Genomic DNA, 19,294 nt, shown 5'->3' on the forward strand with positions numbered 1-19,294 from the left:
AAGCCAGTTGCGCGAGGTTGAAGAACTCAAGGCACAAGTGGCGCGGATTCCGGAGATTATCCAAGAGCAAGTGCAAGTACAACTGGGGACGACGCTCACCGGCATTATGCCTACCTTGATTCATGGCCTGACGACGTGGATTGCGGGTGGCCAACAGGGGCCGCCCCGATTCCCAGCTTCACGGCCAGCAACTCGCACAACGCGCAGGCGGCGCCATTGGTGTCATCTGCGGCGGCGGTATTGGTGTCTCCGGCGCCGGCACGGGCATTGGAGCTTAATGCACCCGGGTGTACGCCGGCCGGCACCTCGCCAGCAAGCGGCCCCTCCGTCAGTTGCACGCCCGCCGTTGGCGGTGCCTCGACATTAGCCGAGCTCGACGCCATCATCACGGTAAATAATTAATCCTCTCGGCCGAGGACTTCATCTCCTTTTGCCTTTGACTGGGCATCCCTGACACCCTACATGTTTTTGCAGGGCCCCGCCGACGTTCCGTGCACTCTCCTGCACTTCGTGAATGACGAGTTGGTCGATGTCGCCAAGGGCAATATCGTTCAACCGGGCAACGATGCCACCCACCATGTATAGGGTTCGACTGGTTCGGGTGCTGCTAGGCTGCGACGAGTTGTTACCTCCGATTCAACCCGTCGGGGCCGATGAAGAAGATCTGATGACCCTCAGCGCTTGCCTAAGCTGGCCCCTGCTTTGGCCGAAGAGCCAGATTCGTTTGGGGGCGGGGGACACCACCCCACAGACAAGACCGCCAGTCATGCCGGCGCCGCGCCATGGCAAGAACGCTGCAACGCTATCGGACATGCCGGACATCCCTATGGCACAGGATCCGGACATGCATATGGCACAGGATCCGGACGACGACGACAACAACGACGGTACATTTACCAACATCGATAAGTACTTTGCTGAACATGGGTAAGGTGACGAGTTCGGCGGGCCTCCTTCTCAAGAACCCAACCAAGACGACCGCGATCTAGCTGGTACGGCGGAGAAATCCAATTGCAACAGGCGTCGTCTGGCGTTCAGTTCTTAGGAGACGCCTCCAGCTCCCGCCTTCACCAAGCCTCAGATAGCTGAGGTGCGAAATATTATCAGCCCCAACACGCTCAAGAAGGCGGTCTGTGAGCAGAACTCGGTCCCATTACAGCAGATCAAGAAGAAGGGACGGAAACGAAAGACTGCCAAGGGCGCCTGTGCGAGCCAGCCGGCACCGAGTACGATCCATGCTCAGGACGGGCCACCTTCACCTCAGGATATCTCGAGGAGGGTGCATGTGGCGGGTAGGGCGATGCTACCGACAAATATGCTCAATGTTGCAACCGGTGCTATGCGGAGTTTGCATGACAGCGTTCTATCTTTGGAGAAGCGGCGTCTCTCCCAGAAAGATGTGGCATACCCGGTTTTCGTGGCCAAGGTGCCAAAGGGCAAGGGCTTTGTGGATGGCGCCATCGGGGGTACGATCGTCCTACGGTTCGATGACATCTTTTCTATGTTTAATCTTCATCCGCTGCACTACACCTTCGTTCGGCTGTTTTCGCTGAGTATGGAGATGCGGATCATTCAAGACAAGACCCCGGACATCGTGATAGTTGACCCCTTCTACATGCGTGCCAAGATCTTGGGCAGTGCTGGGGACCGGCAAGTCGCAAGTTCACACCTCGAAGGCGTCATTCTGGCAAACCCAGATAAGGATAACTTCCTCATGCCTTACTTTCCCGAGTAAGTCATCCCCTCACCGCCCCGTAACATATGATTTCTTAGATTTCGATCGTTCTTTTTTTTTTCTAACATTCCGTGTTCTATGTAGTGACACACATTGCACACTCATCCTCTTAAGCCCGAAATATTCCACGGCCACGTATTTTGACCCGGACCGTGACTCCAAGATAGACTACACAAATATCAAGAAAGTTCTTGATGATGCTCTCCCCGGCTACACCACATCTGGAGGCACCTTTAAGAGGCTAGTTCGTAGGTACGGCAGGCACGTGTTCACCCACAATACGATGTTCCCCTATGTCAAGCAGCCGCCTGGCGGTCAGAAGGATGCCTACTATGCCCTCCATCACATGAGGGTGATCGTACGGGACCATAATCACCTTCTGCTACCAAATAATGTCAAAGATTGGGCCGCAAGCTTGGCGGCAATCCAGGACGCGGACCTCCGACAAGAATTCTTTCGCATCCAGTCAGAGTTTGCAGAAATTATCCATCAAGATGTCCTTCGTACCTCGGGGCAGTTCTACCTCAGAGAGCAACCGTCCAACAGTGACATAGACACAACACTTCAAATGCAGGCTGACAACGCCCGCGACTTCATGACCATCATGAAAGACGGCGGCTTCATCCACGCTCCGGTCCCATGAGTCGAGTCGAAAGTAGTGATGCTATTTGTAGTTCTGAAACACCGATTAGCTCATGTTGTAATTAAACTTTAATGAACTTGTATGTCTCTTTGGTTTGGACAGTCGTTCAACTTAGATGTAATAGATGCTATTTATTAGTAGGACCATGAATCGTGCTATTAATGTCTTGCTTTTCTCTTCCGATCCTTTTGTTGCATACTTATATATTGCTTATGTATTGTCTGTTGTCTGGCTTGTGCAAAGAGATGCCGTCGTATGTCGTGTACAAGGGTAAGGTTCCCGGAGTCTACGACGACTGGGAGGAGTGTTGGAGAAAGGTTCACCGTTTCAGCGGTAACAATTACAAAGGGTACATCACTAGGGCGGAGGCAGAATCTAGATACGCCCGCTATCTAGCGGGAGAGAGGAGAGAGCGTTGGAGGAACCGGGTGAAGACCAGTTTCATCACGATGATGCTCATCGTGATGACCGCAGCTCTCTTCTATGTGATGATAGTTTAGATGATCGATATCGACTTGTAATGTGAAGACAAACTCGCTAGTCGCGGTCTCTGAGACTTGTAATGTTCTATCTTCGTTCGGTCTTTTGTATTCAGAGACTAATATGATGAATTGTATTAGGAGACTTACCTTCTATTGTATTCGATGAATCTGCTGTTGCTGTGTGGTGCTGTCTATATTCTGTCAAATAATATATTTTGTAACCTGTGAAAAAATCAGAAGAAAAAAAAACTAATATTAATACTAATGGCGCACCACACAAGACACTAATGGCGCGCTGTAATAATCACACTAATGGCGCATCATCCACTGGTGCGCCATTAGAAAGCCAAAGCACATGGGTACATATGGCCCCCTGGAAGGAATTCTAATGGCGCACCGTAGGCAATTCTAATGGTGTACTGCTTGGTGCGCCATTAGAACACCAGATACTAATGGCGCACCAGTAGTGCGCCATTAGAATTTAATTCTAATGGCGTGATGCTAGTGGCGCACCAGTAGTGCGCCATTAGTAGGCAAAACTGGTGCGCCACTAGCATGCCTTTTCCTAGTAGTGAGGAGATGTCTCAGTTTGGTTTGCTGCGGGCCTTCATCGATTTGCTATATTGATTCATGTGTTCCATTTAGTCGTAGGTGAGGTGCTTAGATTTAGGAAATTGGTTGCTCCTGTTGTGTTCACTTCCTAACTTGCAAGAAACATCAACAATCTCTGATTTTTTTGGAAATGGAGGCGTGCCCCCAGCCTCTGCATCATAATGATGCATGCAACCATCTTATGAAAAAGTCTCGAAGTAGCACAAAGTCATAAAAGTATTACAGCCAACAAGTGGAGTGAAGAAACAAAAGGAAGTGTACATGCTCAAAATCACAATCAGTATGGCAATGTAAAGGACAAGCTCCCTAGACTCCTATCATGTTATGCGACCGCCATCCAAATCGGTTCAATATAGCCTATGCTACCATCTCCTGTTGGTTGCACACAGTAACCAAAGGCTCCCTGGAGTCCATAGAAGTGAGTAAGGACCACGTACAGATCCATGCGGTAGCTCTGAAGATGACTTGCAAGAAAGTTAAAGTATGTTGCCTGTTAAAAATCATATCATTCCTACAATTTCATATAGCCCACATGAGCGCACATATTCCAATCCAAACACGAGCCGCAGTAATATGCTCAACCCCAGCTAACAACGTTCCAAATAACGATTCAATGTCAACTAGAGGAGTAATGTTAAAGGCTATATGGATCATTCTCCAAAGCAATTTTGCGAGTGGGCACTCTATGAATAAGTGGTGTATTGTTTCATCATGATCACAAAAACAACAACGTGAACTACCTACCCACCGCCTATTTATTAAGTTATCTTTGGTGAGGATCCTTTTGTTATTCTCATTTATGAGCACGAATATGTTTACCATCAAACATATTAGAGTTGACAGCAAAGAAATACCTACTTAAGCATTAACATTGTATATAGACATATATGTGAATAATGGCGATTACACCCCCACCCACCCACCCACCCCAACTCCGGCAATCTCCTCCCTCATCCACTAATCTGTGGATCCTCTCTGATGACAAGATCTGGCGGCGCCTCTGGATCATGACAATACCCAACTTCCATGGCTTGTATTGCTGGATCAACCCTGGACTTGGATTTTTTCCAAGGGTTTAGCGTTTGCGGATGAGATCTATAGATCTTTTGTCGTCACGGTGCATCCAATGGAAGGCATGGGCTCCTTCACCCTGGTGGTCTCTTTTGGCCGGCATGACTTCCGTCTATCTAAGGATTCGGTGGCGGTGGTTCTGGAATCTGCCCTTGGGGGCTCTTCAATTGACCTTATGGTCTCACACGTCAAAGATAAGGTTTATTCCTTTCATGTTTCATGCAAGCAAGTTGGGTTTCATATTGTTGATCTCCGATCTTATAAGCGTCAACATTTCAAATGCTATTTTCATCTTTGGGGTAATGGGGGTCCTAATTGGATTAGAGAGCTCAAGATCTGGAGGAAAGAGTCTGACGCTGAATGGATTCTCGTGAGTCCCAAAAAGCGCCTTTCGGCCATGGGGCTTCTGGCCATGCATAAACCCCCAACTCGATCTGCAATTAAAAGTGCTACTGTTCCTAGAAAGAAACTATCATTTGCTACATTCTAGAGGTATGATGTTTGCTGGGGATATAGGTATCCAGCGACGCAAGCGTATATTGACACGGCTAATGATGCAGACTATGAAGTCCCGGCTCATGAAAGGCTTGTCATTCATCCTCCTCCATCAGCTGAGATGCAGTGGATGGTGGCTAGGACACCCATCACTTCTGGTACGGTGGCCATCTCATTGGTGGGACCTTCTCCGGCGAGCTGCGACCGGATTGCACCCATGCATCACGCTGATCCTCCGGTAATTCACGCGGGAGATTCGGAATTTCCTGTTACTCCTATTTTGGCCCAGTCTCATAGCCCGGTTGATGGCCCAAGTTTGTCTGGCACAGCGGCCTCTTCTGCCCAGTTATCGAGCCCAAGCAGCAGGCCCTCGGATGACCTTCCCCAATCCCTAGCTCATAGGAAGAGGCAAAACAATTTGATAATTTGCTGACATGGTAGCCCAAATTATGACTTGCTCTGTCTACAATGAACATGGCCACCTGTCATTGGCTTGTGGAAGGCAAATGGTATGTTCGGCTTGCGCTCGGGTCGGTCACTATAGAAAAGATTATTTTGGTTACGCACGAGCCAACAGATTGGTATGGAGGCCAATTAATCGCAAGCATAGCTCGGATTTATCGGATTTGCATACCTGCCTGGGAAACGATGCCCCTGCCAACGAGACGCCCCGTCTGGTCACGTCAGTGCTTCCCAATACCCAGCAACCACAATCCTCCTCCTCTACTGCAGCAGATCTTCCTTCCCCGGCCATGGCGGTTTTTGAGGTCGAACCTGAGCGCTTTGTTCCAGCTGGCCACCATATAATCGATGGTGGTCAGTTTCGTCTACCGCGCACGTTTATCACGCCATTTGCGAGGCCGCCGCGTTGCCATGAGGATTACATGGTCGCAGAGGTGATGCCTTTCCTAGAGGGGCCATTGGGTCCGGTCAAAGAGGAAGTGTTCGAGTTCCTGCAAAACAGAGGTATTGTCATTCGTTCTGCTCAGCCTTGGTTCCATGGAGTTGTTTTGCATCAAGCTAGAGATCCGACAGTTTGTTATGGTCTGATTCAGCATGCCCCTTTTGATCTCGGGAATGATCACTTTGTCCAATTTATGAAGCATGATGAGGGTGAGTGTTTTAGAGATGTCAATGGATTCAGAGATGGATGGCTTATGTTTATTGGTATTCCCTTAGATTATCGCACGACAGAGTTCATCTCTTAGGCAGTCAGTACTTTTGGCAAGTTTCAATCTTGGGATAGTGAGGATCCTTATCTAGTTCGTACTTTTGTTAGAGCTTATGTTCCTGACACGCCTTTGGTCCAGCGTAGTGTGGTCTTTGGAGATTATGCAGAATGGGGAGGGGCCAGGGTTTCTTGGACTGCAGCTTGCTATGTTCTTGGGGCAGATTTTGCTGACCAGATGCCCAATAATGAGGACCCAATGCCACTAGATGCCAATCCCCACCCGCTTCATGGAAAGTTTGTGCCTGATAACATTCCTTTTGTGCTGCCTCCATATCCTCAGATTGGTTGGAATGAGGCTCAGCTTGAGCCTGAGCCCCCAGTGCAGGCTCAAGATGCTGATGGTTGGGGCCATGCTGTCTGGGAGGAGCCGACACCACAGCAACAGGAGCAGCCCCTGCAAGACCAGGTGTCCATGGTTATTGGTCAACCAGAAGCTTTAGTCTCTGCTGAGAAAATTGTGGTGGAGGAGCAGCATGCACCGCTTGCTCACATTGCTGCTGAACCTGGGCTGCCTCATCTGGTGGATGAGCCTGTTGGCTTTGTTGCAGCACAACCCGTCGATCAACTTTTTGAAGTTCATAACGAGGCAGAGCCTACTCTGTTTGCTGTTGAGCCTCTCCAGCCGCATGTTGCTGCTGCAGAGCCAATTGAGCACCTCTTTGTTGCAGATCCAGCATAGCAACTTGCAAGTGTTCCCTACCAGCCTCCTGTCATCCAACCTCAGCAACTGTTCATTGGCATGGTGCGTGTTCCTGAGGGCCAGACACTCCCTCCGGAGATGATCTGGAAGAGATCTTTTATCTCTCTTTTCCCTGAGTTTGAAGCTTTGGAAGTACCTTGTCCGATTTTCTGCAAGCCTTTGGGCCCCATGATTTGCTCCAAACGTACATGGAACATTGCCTTTGATGCAGATCTCTTGGTCACTACGCTTGTTCAATCTATTCTAGAGTCTCGTGAGGTAATCACTCTGCCAAACCGGCCTGTGGCTCGTGCTTTATTCAATGATCATGCTCCTCCTGTTGATGAAAGCTCTTAGGTCAACTCGACTGTTTTTACTGCTGAAAGAGTTAAGACTCCAAGGTGTAAGGGCAGAAACAAGGCGACTGTTCCTGTGGTGGAAACTTCAGTGAGGCGTTGTACCAGGAGCTCTTCTTGGCAGGATGGTTTTAAATAGGTTGTTGAAGAGCTGCCTCTGCAGCCCTGGAAGAAGAGCCAAGACCTAGGCCAGTGTCTGCCACCCCCATGGCCCAATGCAGCAGCCCAGTGGACAATTCGGCCCATGAGCAGCCAATGATTCCTCCAGAGATCCCCCTTGAAGTGCTACAAAGTGCAGGCATTGAACTTGAGATGGATCCTGCTCTGCTTACCAAGGAGAGGCTTATGTCTGAACCTTATGAAGATTCGCCCCCGGCTTTTGATAAATGATGTGTTCTATGCTTGATCTTAATAGGTTTAGCAAGCCCTTTATATTTGCTACTTATCTTAGGACTGTAATGCTTCTTATGTTGCATGTCTGTGGTGCTGGTGAACTCTGTATTTTGTGTGATACTTTGGTCCTTTGTGCAACACTATGTGTTGTACTTATTATTTCAGAGTTTTGCTTGTTAATTATGAATCTAAGTTCTAAGCGAAGTTGGAAAGTGCTTTGCTGGAATGTGCGAGGCCTTAATTCTGAATTGCGTCAGCGTGTAGTCAGAGAGAAAATCAATGAAAGTCAATGTTTTGTTGTTTGTCTGCAATAAACTAAGCTATCTGAACGTGATCATCGACTTATTAAAAGCATCTGCCCTCCTAGATTTGATCAGTTCATTAAGGCTCCCTCTAGAGGGGCCTCTGGTGGTTTGCTTATTGCTTGGAGACCTGATTGCTTTGCTGGTGCCTTGGTGGAGGTTAAACCCTATTCCGTTGTGGACAATGATAACTGGACTCTGTTAAATGTTTATGGCCCCAGTCAAGGGGAAATGCGAGATTAATTTGTGCAGTGGCTTTATAACCTGAATATTGACCCACAAACAAACTGGATGATCTTGGGGGATTTCAATTTCATTCATGCTCAGGATAACAGAAACTTGCCAGGGGGGATGTAAATGACATGTTTATCTTCAATAAAATTATAGGGCATCTTGGTATGCTTGAGCTACCAATTAAAGGTAGAAAGTACACCTGGTCAAACATGCAAGACTCTCCCCTATTGGAGCAATTAGACTGGATCTTCACATCTGCTAATTGGATTGACTCTTATCCAATGACACAAGTTGTCCCTCTGGCAAGAACTACTTCTGATCATGTCCCCTTCTTGGTTACCATCTCCACTTCGATTCCAAAAGCTCACATCTTCAGGTTTGGGAACTTCTGGACTGAGCAGCCTGGTTTCTTGGACTATGTGCAGCAGTCTTCGTCCCAACCTTCCTCAAAGAATCATAACACTGCTGTAGTTTCTGATAAGTTGAAGTCCCTGCGAAAGGCCCTAAAGAATTGGCAAAAAGGTATTTCACATATCGAAAATACGATTTAGAAATGCAATTGGGTTATCTGCTAGATTGATCGTCTGGAGGACTCTAGATCTTTATTTAGGCAGGAATTCAACTTTAGGAAGCTGGTGAAATTGCACCATGCTCATCTAGTGCACTTGCAATTTCTTTACTGTAAGAAGAGATGCACAATTAGATATATCAAGGTTGGGGAAGAAAACTCAAAATTCTTCCAAGCTATGGCTTCTGAGAGGCATAGAAGAAATTCAATTGCCTCTTTGACCCTGGGGGATGGTTCTGTCACCTCTCGACATGATGTTATTGCTGAGGCCTTCCACTCTGCTTTTAAGGAAAGAATGGGTAAGGCAAAGGGCATCAATATGGGTCTTGATTTGGATAATTTGATACCAAGGGTTTCTGGCCTGGATGTGCTTGTGAAACCTTTTGAAAAGGAGGAAATTGAGCAGGTTATGAAGGAAATGCCAGTGGATAAATCTCCAGGGCCTGATGGATTTAATGGACTCTTCTTTAAGAAGTGTTGGACCATTATTTCTAATGAGTTCATCACTTTGGCACATGAATTTCATGCAGGGAAAGCTAAGCTAGAGAACATTAATGATTCTTATATTGTGTTGTTACCAAAATCAAATGCACCAGAGGGGGTGGGTGATTATAGACCCATATCCCTTACTAGCTTTGGACATAAATTGCTGACCAAAATGGCTGCCAACAGGTTTCAACTAGAAATTTGTAAGTGCATTCATAAGAATCAATATGGACTCATTAAAACTAGAACTATTCAGGTCTGCCTGGCCTGGAGTTTTGAATATATACACCAATGGAAGCAGTCAAAGAGGCCCATTATTCTCTTTAAGCTGGACTTTGAGAAGGCTTTTGACTCTATGAGCATGAGGCTATTCTGTCTATTTTGCAGGCCAAGGGTTTCCCTCAGAAATGGATTTCTTGGGTTAAAGAATTGCTTTCTTCTGGAACTTCCTCTAGTTAACGGGGTTCATGGCAGGCACTTCAAATGTAAATGTGGGGTCAGACAAGGAGATCCTTTGTCTCCTTTGTTATTTGTTATTGCAGCTGATATCCTCTAGTCAATGCTCAATAACATGGTCCAAAGGGGTCTTCTCTCATTGCCTATTCCCTCTCATGACCCTGATTTCCCAATGGTGCAATATGCTGACGACACCATTTTGTTCATCCCTGCCCAGACACTACTAGGGAAAACCCTAGTAGTAGCGCGGGTTTAAAGCCCACTAGTAGCGCGTGCTGCCGTGCTACTAATAAGGCGCTACAGCTATTACTTAGCAGTAGCGCGTGTGACACACGCTACTGCTAAGAGACATAGCGGCAGCGCTTGTTCACACCCGCGCTGCTGCTAATCTAGCTACTTGCAGCGTGTTTACTGTCCATCACTACGAGTATTCTTTCTTTAGTGTATTTATCCGCCGTTATACAAATTTTGGTACAATACCAATTATGAGGTTTATATCATTATGTCCATAATAGTGTGTCAAATGATGGTGGATTAGGTTCAAGTGGAGGCAATATGTGGTGCATGTCAAAAGTATACTACTAATCCAAAGTTGATCTAGTTTGGACTAGTAGTACTTTCGATATGCACCACATGTTGCCTCCACTTGAATCTAATCCGCCAGCAGAACCTATTTAATCATCATCATAGTCATTAGCACCAACAGTATTTATTTAATCACCACTAACACTAGCTCATAATAATCATCATAGTCATTACCACCAACACTAGCTATTTAATCATCATAGTCATAGTGTAGCACATCATCATCTTTAAACTCATTTCTAGCTAGCTAATCACTCCTGCTGCTCTCTCTCTCTCAGGTAAAATAACATAAAACATGTGTAGCTCTCCTCCTTCATCAAGTTGGAGCATGTAGATGAACCTGTCTCTTAATCGTAGGCTGCGCTTCTGATTGCTGCCCCCTAGTACTTGTCTGCACTCCTCCATCACAGATTTGGTCCAGTCTTTCACTATTAAGAATTTGTTGCTAATCCTGAATGCACTATAGTGATTTGTAGGATATCTTGGCCGTAAGCTAACAATACTCATGGTACCTTTAGTCTCGATCCCATAAGGCACAACATTCATCGGGAGTCCCTGTTGAAGAACATCGTATGGTAACATACTTAGCAATGAAGTTTAGCTTAAAAAATAATGTATGGAAAAGATGCACTGAGGACAAATCGTAAAAATCTTACCATCTTTCCTAAATAGTTGTGACCGTAGTTCATTACGAACACTATTGGTCACACGTTTTCAGTACTAACATTTCTAAATCCAGGAAGAAAATATGTCTTGACAGTATCAAGATCCGCAAGCCATGAAACATAATGACTTAGCTCCTCGCAGTTTAGTTCAGCCCGGGCACAGTAGTAGGTCCTGTCTACCAAGCGCTGGACATGTTTGCTTGAACGGAAATAGCTAGCAATAGAAATTAGTTGTCAACTGTTTTTGAATAAACAATATCAAAGACATAAATATGGTTGATAAACTCACATAATGGTATAACTGGAGGCGTCTGCACATTGACCCAGATGTCGGTATTACCTTCAATATCATCTTTCGGATGAATATCAAAGGTGATAACCATATCAGGCTCAAATGCATAAGTCTTGCATAGTGCTCGCCATATTTTGCATCCAAAATAGGTGTAGTCGTCTGAATTGTATAATTTTGCGTAGAAAATATAACCATGCTCGGTCTTCAAGTAAACTTTTTTTACCTCCATAGTACGACTGAAACCTATCTTATCCAATACAGAAACTCTTGCATGGCAGGGGACACACTAGTAGAATAGTAAAAAGAAATTATAAGTTGAAGCAAATGAAGCAGATGTCATGGTTAATTACGAAAAAAGACCTGTCGTTGTGACTTACTGTATCCACTTCGAAGTTCTCATCCAGCTTGATGGTGAAGCACCTATCATCATCTAGGAAGATTCTATCGCACAGGCTGCGCTCGTCTTTGCAGTATTTGCAAATACCAAAATCCTTTTCGTCGTCAGACATTTCCTATGTTCATAGTTGAAACATTTTGAAAATTGATCGAAGACAACTACCAGGATACTCAACACACAAATCCGGGGCACTCGATATTTCCTACATATTCAGGCACAAGTCATGCCAAAATTCACGGAAAAATCCGACATGACCTTTGCTAAAATAGGACATATCGAGCACCTGAAATTTGCCGGAACGGAAATGAATCAACACTCCGGCAAAACATAGGCCACTCGGAGTGTAACCTGCAAACATGACCGGCCACTTGGGCAAGCACATATCCTATTTGAGCAACACAAGATATATATTTCAAAATATCTTATAGGACTCAAATTAGCATGCATTCAATAAGCAAAAGTAAATCATCTCATGCGTCCGTACATCGTCGAATATTATCACTAATACATCCAGACGAGTATCATACATATAACATCACTAATACAACTAAAACCCTAGCGCACGACGGGTATCGGCGCTGGCGGTGGACACCCACAAAGAAGGAACCATCACAGGATCATTGCTCCAGTGAGATCCCTGGAGAACCTTCCAGGTATTGGAGAACCTGTGCTCCAACGCAAACAAGTAGCGACGAACGTGCGTGTCCTCCTCACTGACATGGTGACGCACCACCTCCGTGGGGTCCTCGAGCCTCTGGACCGTCACTGGCCCACGTGACCGCCACCAAAGAAGGTTCGGGCAACGACAGGCTGGCTCCTCACCAACCTGCGCCCCCCGGTAGGTAGCGCCTTCCAGTACCACCCCGGCGGAGCCCAGTCCCGGACATGGCCCATCTGGTCAAGCAGGTGTCGTCCTCCGCCGACTCGATGACGAGGATGCGAGATAGGCATCGTCCACGTCGATGCGGGAAAAATTGCTTTAACTAAAAAAATAGCAACAAGTTCTTACTAACTAGTTCCATTAATTCAACTAGTTCTTACTAAAAATAAACTTACTATAAATAAAAATAAACTAGTACCTAATTAGTACATAATTCTTACTAACTAATTAGTACCTAGGAACTACTGCCCTAATTACCATCTAATTTGATGAACCTAGGGGTGGAAAGTGGTAGCGGATATTCCAATTATCCAACTTAAATGTGAAATAAGTGGTCAAATTTTACTCGTTTTATTATGCATTACACTAGTGTTTATTCATCATCTAAGAAGACATCATCTAAGAAAACATCCCATCCGCATCTGTATCCAATTTTTCGACCCATAGATGAACCCTAACTAATTTGATGCAACTAAAATTTGAAGAACCCTATCTAGGCAGAGGTAGGGGAGGGGGAGGAGCAGGCGTGCTCACCTCGGGTGCCTGCAGCGAGAGAGGGGAAGGCGGCGTCGAGGTCAGGGTCGGGGCTTGGGTGCGCAGTGGAGGGCGGCATCGAGGTCGGGGTCGGGGATGGCGTCCGGGGCGGCGTTGAGGTCGGGGGCGGGGGCGGCGTTGAATCCGGGGTTGGGGGAGGCGTAGAGGGTGTGCGGAGAGCTTGCATCGGCCGACGTGCGACGGCGGCGGCAAGAGCGGAGGAGTTCAATTTGGGGGGAAGTGGCCGTGGGGAAGGACGAACTCGGTGGTTAAGTCAGAAGTAGCAGTAACGTGTTCCAGAAAGTGCGCTACTGCTACATTAGCTACAACGCGTTCTGGGATACGTGCTACTGCTACTCCTTTATATTTTTTCCCATTTTTCATTTATTTTTCTTCACATTTTATTTTTTTCTTTCACCTTCTTCTATTTCTTTCATTTTCAATTAACTTTCTATTTGCTTTCCATTTAATTTTATATCCTTTAGCATTAGCGAGTTTAGAATAAAATGCGCTGCTACAAAGAAATTAGCGGTAGTGCGGTTCGATGTAGATCGCTAGTACTATGTGTAGCCTATCGGCTAAGCCGTGGGAATTTTAGTAATAACATGTTTACAGAAAGACGCGCTACTGCTAGGAAATTATCTGCAGCGCGGGTTGCACAGGCGCGCTACTGCTACTTAGCACCAGCGTGCCTTTTTAACCCACGCTATTGCTAAAATTCTGTGTATAAGGTTTTCCCTAGTAGTGAAAGGGAACAATTGGTGGTGCTCAAGGAGACCCTAATGATCTTTTCTCAATCCACTGAGCCGAAAATCAATTTCCATAAATCCTCTATGATTCCAATCAATGTTGACAGTAGCCTTGCTGAGGATCTGGCTGGTGTTCTTGGCTGCAAAATTGGGACTATGCCTTTTACCTATCTTGGGCCGCGTCTGGGTACTACAAGGCCCAAGATCATTGATTTCATGCCTTTGGTGGATTGCATGGAGAGAAGGCTGACTGCCAGCTCTTGGTTTTTGCCCCGATGGAGGGGGGAGATTGCAACTGCTAAACTCTGTAATATCTTCAATGCCAATCTTCTTCCTTTGCAGCCTTGAAATCCCTCCTGGTATTTTGAAGCAGTTAGAAAGGATTCAGAGACAATGTTTATGGAGGAAATACGGTCAGAACTCTGGGCAGTCTTTAGCTGCCTGGCCCTTGGTTTGTAGGCCCAAGAATAAAGGGGGTCTGGGAATTTTGTATCTCAGTGTGCAAAATGATGCCTTACTACTTAAACACCTGCACACGTTTTATAACAAGGAGGACATTCCATGGGTGAATCTTATATGGAACTCTTATTATTATGATAGAGTGCCCCATGATACAACCTTGTGTGGCTCCTTTTGATGGAGGGATGTCTCCAAGCTCATGGACAAATTCAGGGCTGTCACTGTTGTTCAAGTTAACTATGGGGATACTACTCTATTTTGGAAGGATTGCTGGGCTGGTTCCAACAGTTTGCTGCTCCAGGATAAATTTAAGAGGCTATTCTCCTACTAGTTGGACCAAAACGTTTTAGTACAACAAGTGCTCAATACTGACAACCTTTTGGGGCTTTTACATTTGCCTCTATCTGAGCAGGCTTATGTGGAGTTTCAATGCCTTTCTCAAGGCCTTGAGGGATTTGCTGGGGATAGGTTGTTGCCTGACTGCTGGTCTTGGAATGATAGCAAGAGGAGTCCATACACTGCCAAAAAATATTATGATCTTGTCCATAAGCCCATTGTGGCAAATCCTACTCTGAATTGGATATGGAAAAGCTGTTGCACTATGTCCATTAAAATGTTTGCATGGTTGGTGATTATGGACAGAGTCAACACCAAGGACATGATTCAGAGAAGACATTGGAGGATTGAGGATGGCCCTAAATGTGTTCTTTGCATAGCTAGCTCCTTAGAGGACAGAAATCATCTATTCTTTCAATGTAACTTCAGTGCTAGAGTTTGGAACTACCTCCAAATTTACTTGTCTTCCAGTTCTGATATGGTGGACATTGCTGTTCAGGCCAGAGAGGAGTTTGCCAAACCTTTCTTTGCTGAAGTGCTCTTCTTAACATGGTGGAATATCTGGATGGTCAGAAATGACAAGATCTTCAGGAAGATAGAACCATCTTTTGGAAGATGGAAGGCTGGGTTCATTCATGATCTCTCTCTCATGGCACACAGGATAAAATCAAGGCACAAGGAGGAACTTCTTCACTGGATTGCTTTCCTGCCTCCTTGATGCTCTTTTTTACCTTTACTTTTCCTTGTTTTAGCCTAGCCTTTTATTCTTGTTCTGCTTCCACTGCTTGTGGATTTGTATTTATGACTTGACTTCTTCTTTTTATTAATAAAATACTGTGGGGCCAAGCCCTGCAGTTTCCATGGTAAAAAAACATTGTATATAGACAACATACATTAAAACGATCAGTGTCAATGCTAATTTCAGCCTTTTATTTTTGGAGTCACAAATAAACATTATTTGAAATGTTAATATGTTTATCTCAAGTGGGAACAATCTTGCTGTACCATTGAAGTTATTTAATAAGGGATGCTTCTTTTCTAATTTAGGGTAAGATTTGCTTCTAGCTTCATGTTCTCAGATAATACTGGCGCATAATGCATTCAGGCTGCATTTATCAGGCTGCACCTTGTTATTCTTCAATTATGAAATTCCTTGATCCTACAAATATAATTGATAACTACACAAACATGCATTGCGCTCTGTAATGACAAGCTAGCGCAGCCTAATACCTTAACTTTCTACTCCACCCAGTTTAAAGTAGTGCATCAACACTTAGGCCTCCAATGGCAGCGCCTCTCCACACTTGTGCTATTTTCTGCTACTTCATGCGCAGGTTATTATAGGTTCTTGAAGCAACTCAACCCTGTCTCCTATAAATTATAGAAAAGCATTACTCCAGTCACATGGTGATGCCTACTGAAGCCACCAACATGTAAACTCCAAAATGCTGACTTATTATTCTCAGTCAGGATGGTGGCCACCTAAGGATGTAGTTTTCGGTGCACCTACTCAGCTACGTAGAGAATGAAGATGCACACAACATTTTGGATATTGTATGAGAACTGATTAGGCATATTAAGAAATACTGAGATAATAATGTTATCTGAGTATCTGCTAATGATCAGAAGTATTAAGAAATACTGATATAATAATGTTTTTATGGCTCTATGTCGTAGGGTGCTACATCAAAGCGTTTTCTTTATTTGTAATACTTTTTAGTGCAATCAAAATATGTGTATGTATGCTAATTCTCACATATGTATGTAATATTAGTCATGACATGCATTTGCACGTGCACGTTAACTAGTATAGATAAAGAGACATCTCTATTTCAAAATTCTGAATATTACAAACACCACCACACGCACAAAATCACAGACTTCCCTAATACCGGGATCACTATAAGGCGGAAAGAAAATTATGAAGTATATTTGCATGTGAGTTACAAATAAATGACAACAGGAAGAAAAAACTATAATATAATTTGCATGTACTTTACAAGCAACATACGTAAATAGCTAAATTACAGAATAGATTTTTTTTTTGTAAAGTCATGCAATTAGATTATACATCACTCTTCCACCAAGATAAGGTGGAATCACTTCCTTGCTCATAATGAACTGTTGTATATGAGCACCTGAAGTAGGAAAAATAACTAGCACAGTATCATAAAGCGAGGCTATGATGAGATTTATTAAGAGGTTATTATAGGAAAAAGTTGTAAGCAGCAAGTTATGTCAAGTATAAAATAAGGAATTTGTTTGTGCAACATGCCAGAGATAAGATTAAAAGTATTGGTAAAACAGATAAGTGAAGGGAGGGAATGACAGAGAGATAATATTCGTGAAAGATAATTATATACAAATAATAATTTCACATAGCGATTAGTGTTGAGCGGCTTCAAACAGCTTGGAGAGCCTATAAGTCAACGCATTGTACCAGACAAACATAATATACTTACATGATAGAGATGCAAGGAATGAAGGAGGTGGGGGGGGGTAATTTTGTTGGAAATTTCTTATAATATATATAAATAATAATTTGGCAAAGCCAATTAGAGTAATATGAGCATGCTTGGAACCATTTGGAGGACAACTCATTGCATCAGCCGAAAATACCATCGATACATGGCCAATAAGAAGACTGTTGGACGAAGAGATCAACTAATCCCAAGTATTAGCTTTTGATGTTTAGTTTTAGACTGAGTGATGTACCTCAAAATTTGTTAATGGCAAGATAGACACTAAATGGCAAGGAAGAAAGAGGAAATTACTAAGATAAGCCCCAAAGTCCATGGGCTATAAAGTAAGCCGAGGATCATAATGATATCAGTCTTTTGTTGATGGTCTTTACCATCAACATAATCAAATACATGGAAACATAAGTCTACCAGAGAAAATTTATTATGTATCTTCGAAAAAAATCTGTATATATCACATCTAGCCGCGTAAATGCACGGGTCACAATGCTAGTTAATGTACATATACCATGATGTTCTTAACATCTTGTGTGCTAGGAACTTGTACTATCTTCTTGGTACCAACTTCTGTGCTATCTTGTTTTTGCCGTAGATGGATATTTCAAATGAAGAACAAGAAGAAGAGAAATTTGAACTGGCCATTGTAGCACCATATATAGGTTTTTACGCCCAGACAAGTTCACTCAACAACCAGATAATATCTGCAAGGTAATGACCACACAATTTGACAATTAGAAGCACATAACATGGAAGAAGATGCTTCACCGTTGAAACATATAAAGAGGAGTAGGAGCAAGCAGGCACTTCATTTCTCTCAACAACTTATTAATGTAGACTTCCTTCATGGAGATTCTGGCCAGTCCAAACCAGCGAAGCCTTCGCCGAATACACCACCGTAGAATCTAACTTCTAGTCCTTCGAGAGCGTGATCGTCGTCCCATATGGCCTCGTTGTCACTCCCGATGGCGAAGTAGTCATCGTCTGTGAAATCTTCCCATGAATAGATGGAGTCATCATCCGAGCACTCATCCCAGAAGCTGTTCTCATCTGTGTTTTGAATTTCCGCCGAGAAAAACGGATTCCGGCCATCTCGGCCAGGGGCGAAAAATACCTTCTAGCGAAAAAAAAGGAATTTGGTCAAATTTAAACCAAATTTGGGTCAGTTTTTGGTCAAATTTCAGCCAAATTTTTTGAAAATGGCAGAAATTCGGCCGTCTTGCTCTGGGGCAAAAAATTTCACAAACCCAATAGCAGTTCTCCATGCGGGGGCCGAGGATTTTTAGCCCAGGATACTTCTCTTGCAAAATCTTATCATCAACGTCCCAGCAGCCACGCTGATCTAAGAATTTGAGGCCTTTGCACTGCTTCGTCATTGTGGCACACCTTCCCTGCGACATCCATGGGGTGCATGACTCACGATGTCTACGAGGGATATGCAATTCTTACCAAATGCCTCCAGAGCATGAGCGCCAATCTTGGTGCAGCTGCTTACATCCAAGAATGTAACTTTGGTTAGTCTTTGTGCGACATCTTCCACTATGCAGTCGCTGATCTTGCTCCTTGGAATCTCCAAAGTCTTGAGAGATTGTGCACTTGCAAAAGAAAGCACGACAAGATAACTAAGGTTTAACAAAATATTGTTGATAGGGTCATCGGTAAACAAAGTACTATATATATGATGGATAACCCTTGTTCTAGTAGGGCCGTGAAAAAAACAAAATCAAAATGGACACGGCGTACGCAATTAAGTGCTATTAACCACACCTTTTTTTTAGCAAAGAAGGGTTTCCCCCTCTGATTTCCATTTAGGGAAACCAATAAGCGAGCTACATGCAGTAGTTCTTGCGACATCTAAAAAACATGCCAAGCTACTACTACTAAACAATTACGACATGACTCGATCGCAACAACAATAAAACAGGCGCAAATCCCGGAGGGAAATTGTCACCCCTAGGTCGAAGCACAAGCAAATAACATCACCGGGAATAATCCCACTACAAAGTTCAGAAGCAAAGCAATAGGAGCACGCCTGTGAACTCAGTCTGTAACATGCATCCTCACAATAAGAAAATAAATGATAGCCAGGAAAGCACTGGAGCATTGTCGGTTGAGGAAATGGTTGGTGATCTCGTACCATGTTCGCAACATTTCTCACTATTAGGCCAAATTCTGTG

General features: G+C 44.4%; 1 pseudogene; it reads right to left on the bottom strand.

The window, feature by feature from the left end:
- Positions 1-17,961: 17,961 nt before the first annotated feature.
- On the bottom strand, positions 17,962-19,014 carry LOC119280149 (annotated as a pseudogene).
- Between the last annotated feature and the right edge of the window lie 280 nt (positions 19,015-19,294).

The sequence above is a fragment of the Triticum dicoccoides genome, chromosome 3B (assembly GCF_002162155.2).
Source record: "Triticum dicoccoides isolate Atlit2015 ecotype Zavitan chromosome 3B, WEW_v2.0, whole genome shotgun sequence".
NCBI lineage: Eukaryota > Viridiplantae > Streptophyta > Magnoliopsida > Poales > Poaceae > Triticum > Triticum dicoccoides.